Genomic DNA, 14,161 nt, shown 5'->3' on the forward strand with positions numbered 1-14,161 from the left:
TTGGTCGTGCCATAGCACAGGGGGTTGGATTAGATGACTTCTCAAGGTCTCTTCCAGCCCTTCATTTCTGTGGTTCTATGTAATCAGCTGTTTAAGTTGACTTAGACATTACAACCCTCAAAGTGAACAAGAGAATTAATAAGTAACTGTGTTTACGTTAATTATTTCAACTACTTACTACCTGGCATTTGACTGTTGTTAATCATCAAGCAGTATTAAATACAGCAATCCTGTTGTGTATTGAGATAAAGTTTAGGGTGCAGAAAGTGTGAGGGCGGGAAATCTTTTTGGTTAGAGTTCAGTATTTTATTTTTATCTGAATGAGTAATTATTGATTGACTGCATCATCTTATTAAAAAAAAAAAAGGACGGGATATTGTTCTGGGGCTTATAAAACTTAGGTACTTTGCAAACAGCGAAGACTGTTGTTTACCTGTAGAAAACAGTTAAACAGCCTTTATGCTGTTCAATATTTTACATTACAGTAGCAAACAACCAAAGTGTAGGGTTGGTTTGTTTTTTAAGGACAAATTCAGGTTGTTTTTTTTCCCCAAGAGGGGATAGGCTTTGTGTACTCTGAATTGTTGAGTATTTTGCCTGCTCATTCCCATTACCGCCATTCGTTCCTGAGGTCACCATTCTTCTGCATTAGGAGCATTTGTTCAGGAAATCACTTATACCAGTTAGAGCTGTTCTGTAATTGGTCTGAGAGGTGAGTTAATTCAAATTAGTGCTCCAGCATGATGAGGGCAGAAGTGCAGTGTTGTGGTTAAGACACTAAGCTGGAACTCGGGAGATCTGAGTTCCATTCTTCCACAATTTTCCTGTGTAACCTTGGGCAAACTGCTTCATTTTGTATGCCTGGTTCCAGTCCATAAAGTGGGATGGATAGTAATTCAGAATTTCACAGGATAAATTAAATGACTTCTATGGGACTACCTCTGTTAAGGCTAAGCATGTGCTTAAGTGCATGTCTGAAGATAGTTCATGCCATAGAAAAGTCTATAAACACACACACTGTGGTGCCATAGGTGTTGACTTCTCGATGAGACATAAAGCCAAGTTTCTGTCCAAATTCCAGTTTATTTAATTACATTCTGCTTTACGTGTCTTCCCCTTGCAATTAACTGAATATGGTATTCTTGATTCCCTGACAATAATTGTTGTATAATGTTGCCTATGCTGTTAAAAAAGCCACCATATATTACCCCAGTGGAGCTAAACTTCAGGGGCTGAAGGCTGATATATAGTTACTAAATAGTTTTATAATCCTTTGAGATGAAACTCTGTAAATTAGGGTAATTATTAATTTTAGTAATGCTGACAACTGCAAATAGCTGGTGTCTCAAACTGTTAATTCCTAAAATATAGTACTTTTTGAGAAAGCAATTGAGTTCATAGAAACTAGACTCCAAAGCTAGAAGTTTGGTGAAATACTCATCATGCTGTCTTCTAAGTTTAGTTTTGTGTTTGAAAGGGGGTGGAGGCTGCAGGTGGAGTGCTGAGACTGGACTACAGTATTGCCAACCCCAAGCATTCAAAAATCCCGGGATGTTATTAAGAATAAATTGAGTCTTTAGGGTTCATGTTTTCAATCTTTTTCTCTGCCACCAGGAGGCTTACCTTTTTTGTTTTTTTAAATGAAAACTCAGAATCTAGTGTAATCGCATGACTCCAGGGAGGTGGGGAGCTAAGAAAAGAAGAGCAAATATCACGAGTCTTGCATTTAAAATCAGAATTGCTGTCAGTACTGGGACTGTAATAGTAGACCGTGAAAAACTAATCATTTTATGGCCTCAGAGTATTTTCATTCTCAAATTAAGTTTGAAAGTTTCTTTATATGTAATTATATTCAGAATTAAAATCTGTTTTCTTTTACCTTCTTCTATGTTCTTCCAGTCCTGTTTCCTGATCAAGAATGCTTGCCACAGTTGTTTGGAACACTGGCCTCAGCAATAGTTTCTCCTCTTTTGTTTTATTATAGTAGTTTATTGATCTGAACAGGTTACATTTTAAACATATTTCTAATAAGCAAAGTAATCTGGCATACACCCCCACCCTACCCCAGTGTGACATACCTAGTTAATAGAATACTAGCTGGCTTACTTTTGGGGAGTTGTAGTTATGATTAAAGATTCTACAAATTGTATATTAGAGTCAATCTTGTATGTAAGTTTTCTGCTTACAAGCAGTCTTCAGGGAATTGATTACACTAGTTGCTGTTCCACTAAAAAGTTCTATAGCATTTGAGACATTGTCCTAAGCATTTTCAAAATTGTATAGTATACAGAATGTGTCCTTAATTATATTCCAGCTGTCTTGTGTTTAGATGAATTGCTAACCACGCTGTGCAACAGAACATGCAACTTGACAATAGACCTCAGTGGAGTTTTTAAAAACAGTTTTGTTTCATGTCGTTCATACCCAGGACCTTTTGTTCTGCTCGCACGTACTCTGTTCTGAATTTTGTTTAAAGTCTAAATCACGGTATAGTGTTTAGCCAGGATGTAGGAAAACTGATACATATCCCTGTGCTATTTGTTCACCTTCCATTTGTGACTCCACTTCCTAACAGTAAAATTAAAAATACTGTATAGATGAAGATTTAAAATCCAGCTTTTGTAGACCGTATCATTCCTAATAACTTTTGAAATTATAGTATCCAATTTGTGCTTCCTGGAGGAGTACTTAATGAAAACCAAGGTCCTTTTTTGTTTTTACAAGCGGTAAAGTGACATCTTAAACCCAGCACTATGGTCTATCCAAATGGTGAACATATGTACTTACCGCTTACATAGCTCTGTTATCTGCACATCTCACAATGCTTTATAAAAAGGGGGTAAGATTAGTTATCCCAACTTTTCAGATGAGAAAATTGAAGTCCGGATAAGAAGTAGTGACTTGCACAAAGACGCACAGCACGTCAATGGGAGAAACAAGAATCTGAGAGTTCACAAAACATGTGTGGCTTTTTTCATGCCTCTGTCCAGTGGAAGTCTTAAATCTTCCATTTCAAGGGAATGACTTGTCTTTATAGTTTCAATAAATTAAGGAACATTTCTGAAGCCCATTCCTACTCCTTGGCGTGGAACCCTGAATACCTTCCTGATTGAGCCAAGCTCTCTTGCTGTGAAAAGGAGAGCAGATTACAAGTGTTCTGCCCAGCAGTTGCTATTTATGTCTATACAGCTTCTGATCTCTACTCCTCTACTGGATGCTGAATCAAGGATCATGGCAGTGCTGGAACACTGCGGAGTCATGTGAACCAAAGCCTTCTGACTTCAGAGCTAGGGTGGGATTCCACCATCTAAGTGAAAACTGATGAAATTGAAGAAATCCACAGCTCCCAGAACTAGCTGACATTTTGAAATTAAATTGCTGTATGGGGGAAGGCAGGCCGCTCAGGGCTAAAGATCTCCACCACCCAGGACAGTGAAGGTGTAGGGGTTGTGAGCAAATGTACAGTCCTCCAAGGATTACTCTAAGATTCCCATCCACAAGCAACCATTTTCTGACTTGTGTTTTCCTGTCCCCACCCACATCTGCTTTGCAGAGCTTAGAAAAGTCTCAGAAGCATAGTAACTTCGATGGGAGTGAGCATAGGGCAGGACAAGCAAGGGACTGCATGGGGCAGCAGGAAGTTAATTCACATTAGCTTAGTACCACTTTCAGTAGCTCCACTGGTCAGGCTGGTCAGAGTACCTCCAGGAGAGCTTCATGGACATGTCACTGGAGGATTCCCACTCCACCCCCAGACATGTTAACAGACTTTTCCAGTAGCTGTACTCGCCGCGAATGCACCCCGATTCTTCAGGGCAAATCAAACATTAAACACAATTGCTTTTAAACCCTGTAGTGTAGTTACAAATGTGCACTCATCAGAGGTGCATTCTCTGGCTTCAGGGTCTGGGAACCTGCTTTGGGAGGGTATTGGCTCCAGGATGATGAAAAGGTCCTGGCTGCCAGGGAGAATGGATTCTTCGCTTGCCTGCTGTGCATTCTTCTTCTCGTCCTCCTCCTCTTCCTCATCCACAAAATCCTCCTCCCTGTTGCGTGAGACTCCCCCCTTGCAGGTGTCCATGGACAGTGGTGGGGTAGTGGTAGGGTCCCCCCCAGAATGCCATGCAGCTGATCATAGAAGCAGCATGTCTGGGGCTCTGACCTGGAGTGACCGTTTGCCTCCTTTGTCTTTTGGTAGGCTTGCCTGAGCTCCTTAACTTTTACGCGGCACTGCTGTTTGTCCCTGTTGTAGCCTCTCTCCACCATGCTCTGTGAGATTTTGGCATATAAGCATCTCTTCTTTTTGATCAGAGTTCAGCCTGCACAGATTCTTCTCCCCACACAGCAATCAGATCCAGTGTCTCCCGTTCAGTCTATGCTGGAGCTCATTTGTGGTTCTGGGACTGCATGGGCACCTGTGCTGCTGAGCTTGCTACGCTAACCAAACAGGAAATAAAATTCACCATTTCCCCAGGGCTTTTCCTGTGTACCTGGCTAGTGCATTGGAGTTGAAAGTGCTGTCCAGAGTGGTCAGATTTGGAGCACTCTGAGAGAACTCCTGGAGGCCAATATCGTCGAATTGCATCTGCACTACCCCGAATTCGACCTAGCAAGGTTGATTTTAGCACTACTCCCCTTGCTGGGTGGGAGTACAGCAGTCGATTTTAAGAGCCCTTTAGGTCGACGGAACAGGGCTGGTTGTGTAGACGCATCGCTTATAAAATCAACCTAACGCAGCTAAATTCGACCTAACCTCATAGTGTAGACCAGGGCTTAGATCTACTTACCACAGGGTCCACACTAAGCGATTTCGACGGGAGACACTCTCCCATCAACTCCCCCTCAGATTCACAGATATTAAGGTCAGAAGGGACCATTATGATCATCTAGTCTGATCTCCTGCACAACGCAGGCCACAGAATCTCTCACCCACCCACTCCTGTGAAAAACCTCTCACCCATGTCTGAGCTATTGAAGTCCTCAAATAGTGGTTTAAAGACTTCAAGGAGCAGAGAATCCTCCAGCAAGTGACCCGCACCCCATGCTACTGAGGAAGGCGAAAAACCTCCAGGGCCTCTTCCAATCTGCCCTGGAGGAAAATTCCTTCCCGACCCCAAATATGGCGATTAGCTGAACCTTGAGCATATGGGCAAGATTCACCAGCCAGATACCCAGGAAAGAATTCTCTGTAGTAACTCAGATCCGACCCCATCTAACATCCCATCACAGGCCATTGGGCCTATTTACCATAAATATTTAAAGATCAATTAATTGCCAAAATCATTTTATCCCATCATACCATCTCCTCCATAAACTTATCGAGTTTAATCTTAAAGCCAGATAGGTCTTTTACCCCCACTGCTTCCCTTGGAAGGCTATTCCAAATCTTCACTCCTCTGATGGTTAGAAACTTTTGTCTAATTTCAAGTCTAAACTTCCCAATGACCAGTTTATATCCATTTGTTCTTGTATCCACATTGGTACTGAGCTTAGATAATTCCTCTCCCTCTCCGGTATTTATCCCTCTGATATATTTATCAGGGTGGATTTGATTCAGGAAGACTTGATTTAATCATGGATTTCTACATAAAAGTGCATTCTTGTTGGTTGTTATAACCTTAATACATATTCTTCACAACTCAAGATATAGATGTAGGTTTCATTTTTAGAAGGTACACACTATACATTTTTAAAGTGATTTATTTTGCAAATTTTTCAGATTAGTTTTACAGCTATATCAGAAAATGAATGATTGTTTGGTTATTTCATTTACCAAAGGTAATTGAAATAGATATTCATGAAGTCATTTGGAGGTGAACTATCTCCAATTCAACAGGTTAATCATAAACATTTGGAGGATTTTCTTGCCATGCTGTATTAGGAGGAGAACATTACCAGACAGACATTTAAATTGTTTTATTTAACTAAAACAACAACGTTATGTGTTCTGGATTTTTTTCTTCAACAGCAAACATAGAATATTTTAACAAAACAAGCATATGAATTTTTGAATTTAAACAGTCAAGTTTTTTAAAATCAGGTTTGTTTTTGTTAAAATTGTTTTTAACTAAAATAGTTAAATGAAATATTTTTTTAAAAAAAATTAAATAGACTGTCAGCCTGGTCAGCATGAGAAACTTAAAATATTGGCTTCTGCAGCTAACTGAGTCATCTTCACCTTCATTTTCCTGTTTGTTCATAATCTGGAAAAGAAAAACAAGCTTTCCTGTTTTTTCTGGTCCCAAACGATTTCTCAGTTTGGAATGAATTAGTCCAAATGAAGAAAATATTCTTTCTACACTGGCAGAAGACGCTACTGCTGTTAAGAGAGATTATCACTTCAGCAGTCTCTGAATCCAAGTACTTAAGTGAGTTCCACCAGTTCACTGGTGTGACTTTCTTTAAAACATCATCAGCAAACATGTATTTCTTGAATGGTTCACTGTTAGCTCTGAAGTTTATTCTAATTGTTATTATGGAGGGATGATTGCTGCATGTCCATGTTATAGCCAGCTCCTCTTCAGCAGTTAAGGTTTGACCCTGGTACCGAGTATTGAGAATATCTGCAAGAAAATGAGATGGAGATAGTGCTTGTCGTTTTTTTTTTAATGCTTGTAATTTAACACTGTCATTGCATATTTCTCTTTTTAAGATCTCACTCAGTTCCTTCCAAATTTCAACAGCGTCCACAATAATATAGCTATTTCTCTGCATTTTGTTCAAGGCTACAGAAATAGGCGTCAGGGTACTCAGCATGTGTTCAACATTTCTCTTAAGACCAATGTTGAGACCTTTGGCTGTGACAGTGCCGTCTATTTTTTCGCGATTTTGTTGACGAACTGTCATCAGATTAGACCAGTTCTTGATATAGTGCTCAAAATAGTCCACTACTGAGTTCCGTCGCATGTCTTGTGGGAGAGTTAGCTTGGTTCCTCCCACTCTTTTCAGAGCAGCTCCTGCAAAGTGGTTTTTACGGAAGTATTTTTCAGTTTCAACAACATTAGCCTTTATTTCTGGAACACTGAAGTCTTTGGCTAGGAGGTGCATCAAATGAGCACTGCAACCGTATATTATTAGCTTGGGACTCTCTTCTAAATAATTTCTTTTCATCTTGGATACATTTGCAGCATTGTCTGTGACCAAGCTGCGTACTAGACATTTGAATTTTTTTTCACAGTTTGTTATAGCTTTTACTGCTTGTAAGTATTAGGCTGTGTGTGCATTTCCTGATGTATCAATTGTTTCTGTAAGGAAGACATTCCCTTCTTCTGTTGTCACATAAGCACATACAACAGGATCATTGTGCACATTGCTCCACCCATCAAGGCTCAGGTTAACAATTTTACCCTCTATACCTTTTGCATACTGCTCAATTTCTCTTTCATACACTTTATCTAGCAATTTGCCTGCAACATCTGCTCTGTTGGGTGGACTGTATCCTGGTCTTAATGACTGAGCCATGTTAATGAAGTGTGGGGTCTCAATCATTCGGAAGGTTTCAGAGTAACAGCCGTGTTAGTCTGTATTCGTAAAAAGAAAAAAGAAAAGGAGTACTTGTGGCACCTTAGAGACTGGTTAGTCTCTAAGGTGCCACAAGTACTCCTTTTCTTTTTTCTTTTTAATCATTCGGAAAGGAGAGATTGTTGCATAAAGAAACGGTGCAATTTTTTCATCAATTACCTCTTTTTGTAATCTGCTGGTTCTCATCACAAACTTATCTATGGTTGTTTCTAGATGATTAGATTTTTTTTTTTTTCTTTTTGCTACAGGTGATATACTGTGGCTATGTGACATACATGATATGACTGAAACACTATCATTGGCAGATAACTCTGAAACTATAGGAAAATGATTGTGATCTTGAAGGTGAATAGTCTTCAGAATCCTGTATGTTGAGGATGGATTCTCCTAAACAAAATAAGTCAGTGCAGTTATTTATTATTATTACTCTACTGCTCATTTAGTATTACTCATTGCATTCACTGACACTCAGCACTACTTTAAAGGTGAAATTGTAAAAGGAAGATCTGTCTCTTTCAAGTATTTATTTTTTTATCACTACTGTATCTAAAATGATAGTACCATAGACTAACAACTATATTTTTTGCTGAAACATGAGAATTCAAGAGTAGACCAGAAGGAAAACAGGCAGTCCTTAAGAAAGAAGCATGAAATAAAAAAGTTTACCAACGTGAAGATCCTGCATGTTCAGACATGTTCCTTTCATCATCTTCAACGCAGCTTCCTCCTGAGAAGGAACACTTCTCATGATGTTGTTTCATTCAGGAAACCAGGCCTTGCATTTCTTTGTTGCATTGTTTGCATTTTGCACGCATGCCTGTCTTACCCACAGGTAAGGGAACTTCATTAAAATATTCCCAAACTGGGTCTCTTTTATAGCCTGCTGCCATTATAGGTTTTCCCTTCTAGTGAGAGAATGGTATGGTAGATCTCAAATCAATGAAGGCTACACTCAGAAAGACCTCAAGACTTCTGGAATATGCCGTTCAAACAGTTTCACTTTTCTTTCTGCTCCCTGTCCCTCCCTTCTCACATCTGTCTCCAGATTTCTTCTCCGTCTCCAGATCTACTCTGCCCCAGCAATCTTCTATTCATTGAACTTTTTGAAACTTTGCACTTTTAGAGAGAGGTAAGGGATTAACTCTGTGTACACAAATTTGCAGAGGGACAATAGGGTTGAGGTCTGTTATTTCTTACCTCTATATATTTATTTATTTATTTTAAAACATTTTTGCTGTTAACAAGCATGTTATCTTTGGAGACACAAATCCACAGTCCGAGAACTACAAAACTAAGCATCTCTGGTGGTATCTTCCAGACTGAGCACTGAGTCTCATTGGGTAGATAGAAAGATTAACCTAAATAATCTATACAGAAGCCCCTAGATCCCTATAAGATTGGGTCCCTAATCCATGAACTATTGAAACTCATTTAGAAAACTTTTCTTAAACATTACATGAATATATTGTCTCATACTGTAGAACAGGGGTGGCCAACCTGTGGCTTCAGAGCCCCACGCAACTCTTCAGAAGTTAATATGCGGCTCCTTGTATAGCCACCGACTCCGGGGCTGGAGCTACAGATGTCAACTTTCCAATGTGCCGCGGGGTACTCACTGCTCAATCCCCTAGCTCTGCCACAGGTCCTGTCTCCACTCCACTCCTTCCCACCCCCTCTTCTGAGCCTGCCGTGCCCTCGCTCCTTCACCTTCCGTCCCAGAGCCTCCTGTACGCCACGAAACCATTGATTGGGAGGTGTGGGGAGGGAGGGAGAGGTGCTGATCGGTGGGGCTACCAGTAGGTGGGAGGCTCTGGGAGGTGGCAGGGGGAAGCTGATGGGGCTGCTGATAGTATTACTGTGTCTCTTTGGCAATGTACATTTGTAAATTCTAGCTCCTTCTCAGGCTCAGGTTGGCTACCCCTGCTACAGATTTAGAATTTATAATCCCTATTCCATGATGAGATATCTTGGAGCTATAGTGTATCTTAATTAAAACTGTCTTTAGATAGGTTTTTTCCTCAAAAAGCATTTCATCAAAAAAAATCTGATTTAAATAAAAAATCCTATTTATTTATTAAATCATTGATTTTTATCCATCCTGCTCCCCCTACTCCACTCTCCCGTCGACTCCTGTACTCCACCGGATTGAGAAATCTGCGGTCGATTTTAGCAGGTCTTCACTAGACCCACTAAAGTGACTGCCGATGCATCGATTGCTGCTCGTCGATCCCCCGGTAAGTGTAGACAAGCCCTAAGTGAGCTAACCAGTCCTACTTCCTAGATCTCTTATATGGGAGGATATCCCAAAGTTTAGTAACATGTGAAAGACGCACAGAGTTATTTGTCCATATTTTCCTGAGTACACTGCACACATACAGAGAGTAGTACAAGGTAATGGTTCTGAATCACGTTTCCCACAATTTTGGGAAATGTGCTATTTTGTGGATGAGCTTAAACTATGCTGGCTATATAACCATGTCAGCTGAGCATGCCAGAGCATTGTTATACATAATATAGTTTTATTCTTTGTCTAGAGAGAACCTTGTATGCTATAGATCCTTCAGATATGGCCTTATGTGGTTTTCTTATTGTAAACGAAGAGCAAATAAAAATTTTGTAAGACTGAGGGCCTGCTTCTGCACTCACTTCATTGTTCAGGTAGTGTAAAACTGGTGACAGCAGAAGCAGCTCCTAAGACTACAGATAACTCTTCTTAGCAAAGTAGAAAAGTTTTAGTGTAAGCTTAACTTTGTACCTAGATATATTATCACTCAACTATTTGATAGCTTTTCTCAGTTCTCAATTGGAAAGCACTCTGTGGAAAAGTAGATATACACATGCACACTCAAACCTTTCAGCTAGTGCCTTTTATACCCCACCCTTTTGTTCGTACAGTCTTTCTATACTCCCTCTTTTGTACATTATGATTGCACTGGTTGAAATGTACAGTACATCTTCAACTAGGGGCTGCCCTTTTAATGTCACTTGAAAGAGAGCAGATTTACATAGTATGGCTTGTGCAGTGTGTGATAGGTGACTTCTTTAAATATAGTACTCATTTGACAGCTGTGGAGATTTAATGACAACATCAAAAAGAAGACATGCAACATAAATATTAAAGTATGTGTGGATGGCTTTTTGCTTTCAGTTAGTATATTTAAGTTCTCGTCAAGCAATTTTTATTATAAAGGTGAAGGACACCCATAAATTCAAAATAATGGATTGTTATTACTTGAAAATGTATGAAAAGGGGCAGCTTCTTATACCCAGATTCTCAGTAGTATCAGGCTGTGACAAGTTGGCCCCTCCTGGGGCAGTCTTCAGCATCAAGTCACAGCATGACAGGTGCACCTGCATCAGTTTCCCCTTCAGTAATTCTCAGAAGTAGTCCAACAAAGGCTTTCCAAATGTGTGAATATAGCCCTTGCCTAGCTAACTTGTTACAAAAGAAACCCCCATGCACATAAGCAGTAACAGAAGTCCCACAGCCATAACCCAGAGTTCACCAGCATAGTCTAAACCAGTGACAGTCAGACCTCAGTGGTCAGGAACCAAATTAGTAATCAGCATTACCCAAAAGAGCCACAGTTGTGTGAATTCATTGTCATTTATGATAATACTATATATTCATATTTAAACAGTCTGATGGGAAATATTACACACACAAACATAAATATTTCCCCTATCAGAATGTTTAAATATGAATATAAAGTATTATCGTAAACGAAACAATGAATTCACATATATTCACACATTCATATATATTCTCTCTGTCTCTCTCCCCTCTGTCACAGCAAAATGACTGAAAAAGTATTATTATTTTATCAACTACAATTGGTTAATAACAGTAAATGTCCTGATTTGTAAATAGCTTAGACTGGTTAATAATTAAATCAGTGTTTTAATGTGTGCTGCAAAGAGCATAAGGAGATATATTAAAGAGCCACTTGCGGCTCTCGAGCCTCAGTCTGAGTATCACTGGTCTAAACTGTACATTCAGTCTTCAAGACCCAGCAGTTTATCACCCATGAAGTACAACCATGGCACCTCTCATCTTGTGCAAGGTCTCTGGTGTGACTCCCATGAGTTTTACCACTCTCAACTCTGGTGCAGCTCTGTTGTCTCTCACCATGCCTCGCCTTCTCTGGCCCTACAGCTTCGGTTCAGAGAGCCAGCAGGCATCTCCTCTGCAGCTCTCAGCCTCCAGCCTTCTCTAGCCAGGGCTCTGAGCCTCAGGAAGGTCCGCAGGCTAGCCTTTCAACTAGCTTCCTGATAATTCTTCCCCCTTTCCAGGGAGGGCCTGTGGAGAGCTTTCTGTGCTCTGCAGCTTTCCCCGAAGACCTCCAGTCTCCCGATCTCTGGCAGCAGTCATCTTCTAACCATCTGTGACTGATTGACTGAGTGTTCTTCATCTTATGCTTTATGGCAAAGCAGACTCAATCTATAACCACCACCTACTATATTCCTCTTACATTCATGCCACTGCACTCCTACCCTGCTCTATATCCTTAAAAAAGGTAATAGAACTTTAATATCACCTCACTTTCCTGATACTCTCACTAAATCCCTCATAGTATATTCTGTCACCTTAAAGCATCTAAATTCTTCATAAGGAGCCTTTCTTTTCTGGGAACACTCATTGCTTTCCTATATCAAGTGATCAGCTGTTTGTTCAATCTTTCACGTGTTACGTATCCTTGTGTCTATTCAATAAATATAAATTATTCTTCAAACCACAATGACCAGTTAACAGTCTAAATGAGAGTCCTTCACTAGTCCTTTGATAACTTTGGAGTAGTGCATTATCCTCTATTTTGGGTCATACTTCATAGAATCTTATTCGTCTTTTCTCCTTGGTCCACAATTCTTGACTTTTTTCTTTTTAAACTAAACTTTTAAACTCCTGCTTACTCAGGATTTTTTTTATATCAATTTCTTCATTTTTTTTAAAAGCATTTTTCAGTTCCTTATCAACTGTTTCATTGCCATGTGTCCCAGCATGTGCTGCAATCCAGCCTGGTACTGTGGTCATGCCTGAGCATATTAACTCAGTCAAACATAATATTTCATTTATTAGATCACTCCTGCTTTGTGAGGTACCCTTTTTAATTCCCAGAATACCTGATAATGAATCTGAAAATGTAACAGATCTGCAGTGAGCCTTACCAGTTTAATGCTAACATTATTCCCACCAATTCAGCTGTCATAGTGGCTACAAAATGAAGTATTCTTTTGATTTCTCAAATCCAGTCTCAGGGATGCAAAAGGCTGCTCCCACTCTTCCTGTTTTTTCATCTTTAGATCCGTCAGTATATATTCAGCAGTGATGACTCTATTTATCATATATAAACTCCTAAACTTTTATCTGTCATATGGGACAACTTTCTCTTTTCTAGTCCTCGTTCACTTAACTCTTACGTGCATTTAAACCCTATGAGCACGAGGAAGTATATTGAGTCAGGCTGCATTTTGTCCATCTAATTCCCAACATTCCTTGTATATTTTTCCAGTATTCTTATCTTCGCTATTTCCCTTGACTTCAGACCAAACTGTCAGATCTAACAGTTTCATTCTTAAATTGACAGACATTTCTCCAGTAACTACCTGGATTATTACACACAGTAGTGTCATTAGAAATGCACCACATGCAATTCATAGTTCTTACTCAGTCTGTTGGGCTCTCCCATTTGTATGGACAGGGTCTCCTCTCTTAAAACTCAGGAGTCAGCTGAGGAGTCACAGGTGCACTAGATCCCATTCCTCTTAAAAGGGCCAGTTACAATTTTCCCCCCTAATTTTATTCTGACTGTGTTAGCAGCCTGAATTCAAACAAGTAAAAGAGGTAGTTCGATGTTGAACTTTGGTTGTGGGTACTGTGGTAGAGGCTGAATTTTGCCATGATACAGCCTTAAAAATAGCCACCCCAAAACTAAAACTCCTTTCTCTGTGTTAAATGTCCTCCCTCTCCTTCACTTTCTCCTGTAAAACCCATGACTCTTGTTTAATAAAATAGTATGATCTCCTTAGTTCTCTTCTGCCACATCGCAACCACTTCTTTCATATTTTGTATTGTATTTTTGTCTGTTAGATTTAAGCACTTCAGAATAGGGGCTATTTGATCTTAAAAGTAACACTGTCTGAATATATTTGTCATGTTTAAGTAACAGCTAACATTACTATAACTGAAAGAAAAATGGCTTTAGATTTGCTTTGTGTATAGTCAATTTCACTGTTTCACAGCCATAGTCAATTAAATAGGTTTATGTTTCACAATGCAATTGACTAGCACAAGGCCTGTGGCCAACTGGCATCTCATTAACTTTTTAGTTAGATATTAGATCACATTGCAGGATTAGAATCTTAGTCCTTCCACTCACCCCCCCCTTAAAGGGAAAATAACTTGAGATTGTAAAACTACCAAAGCTAGCAGGAGGCGTTAGGCATTGATGTAGCACCTGCAACTGTTTTAACTTCGTTTTTGAAGTCAGTGCCATCATGTGTGTGGTGCTCTGTTCACCATTGCAGAAATTACTGGAATTTTATTTGGAAAAAAATGTGTGTGAAATAGTTCTCTGAAGTTTTTCTTTTTGCACTATATTTTGAGCTTATGCAAATATTACCAATCTTTAGTTCCATAAAT

At 39.6% G+C, this 14,161-nt stretch overlaps 1 protein-coding gene across 3 annotated transcripts in view; it reads left to right on the forward strand.

Moving 5' to 3' along the window:
- The window catches only part of MTMR10 (myotubularin related protein 10), a 67,151-nt gene that overhangs the window by 4,138 nt on the left and 48,852 nt on the right, over positions 1-14,161 (forward strand). Inside the window, exon 1 of one of the 3 annotated variants that reach the window (XM_074966192.1) lies at positions 9,738-9,755. The exons of the other annotated variants lie outside the window; for them this stretch is intronic. The gene's annotated coding sequence lies outside the window, so the exon portion shown is untranslated. Of the gene's footprint in view, positions 1-9,737; positions 9,756-14,161 lie in introns of those variants that run through there. 3 annotated transcript variants of the gene reach the window in all.

Source organism: Natator depressus, chromosome 10 (genome assembly GCF_965152275.1).
Source record: "Natator depressus isolate rNatDep1 chromosome 10, rNatDep2.hap1, whole genome shotgun sequence".
Lineage (NCBI taxonomy): Eukaryota > Metazoa > Chordata > Testudines > Cheloniidae > Natator > Natator depressus.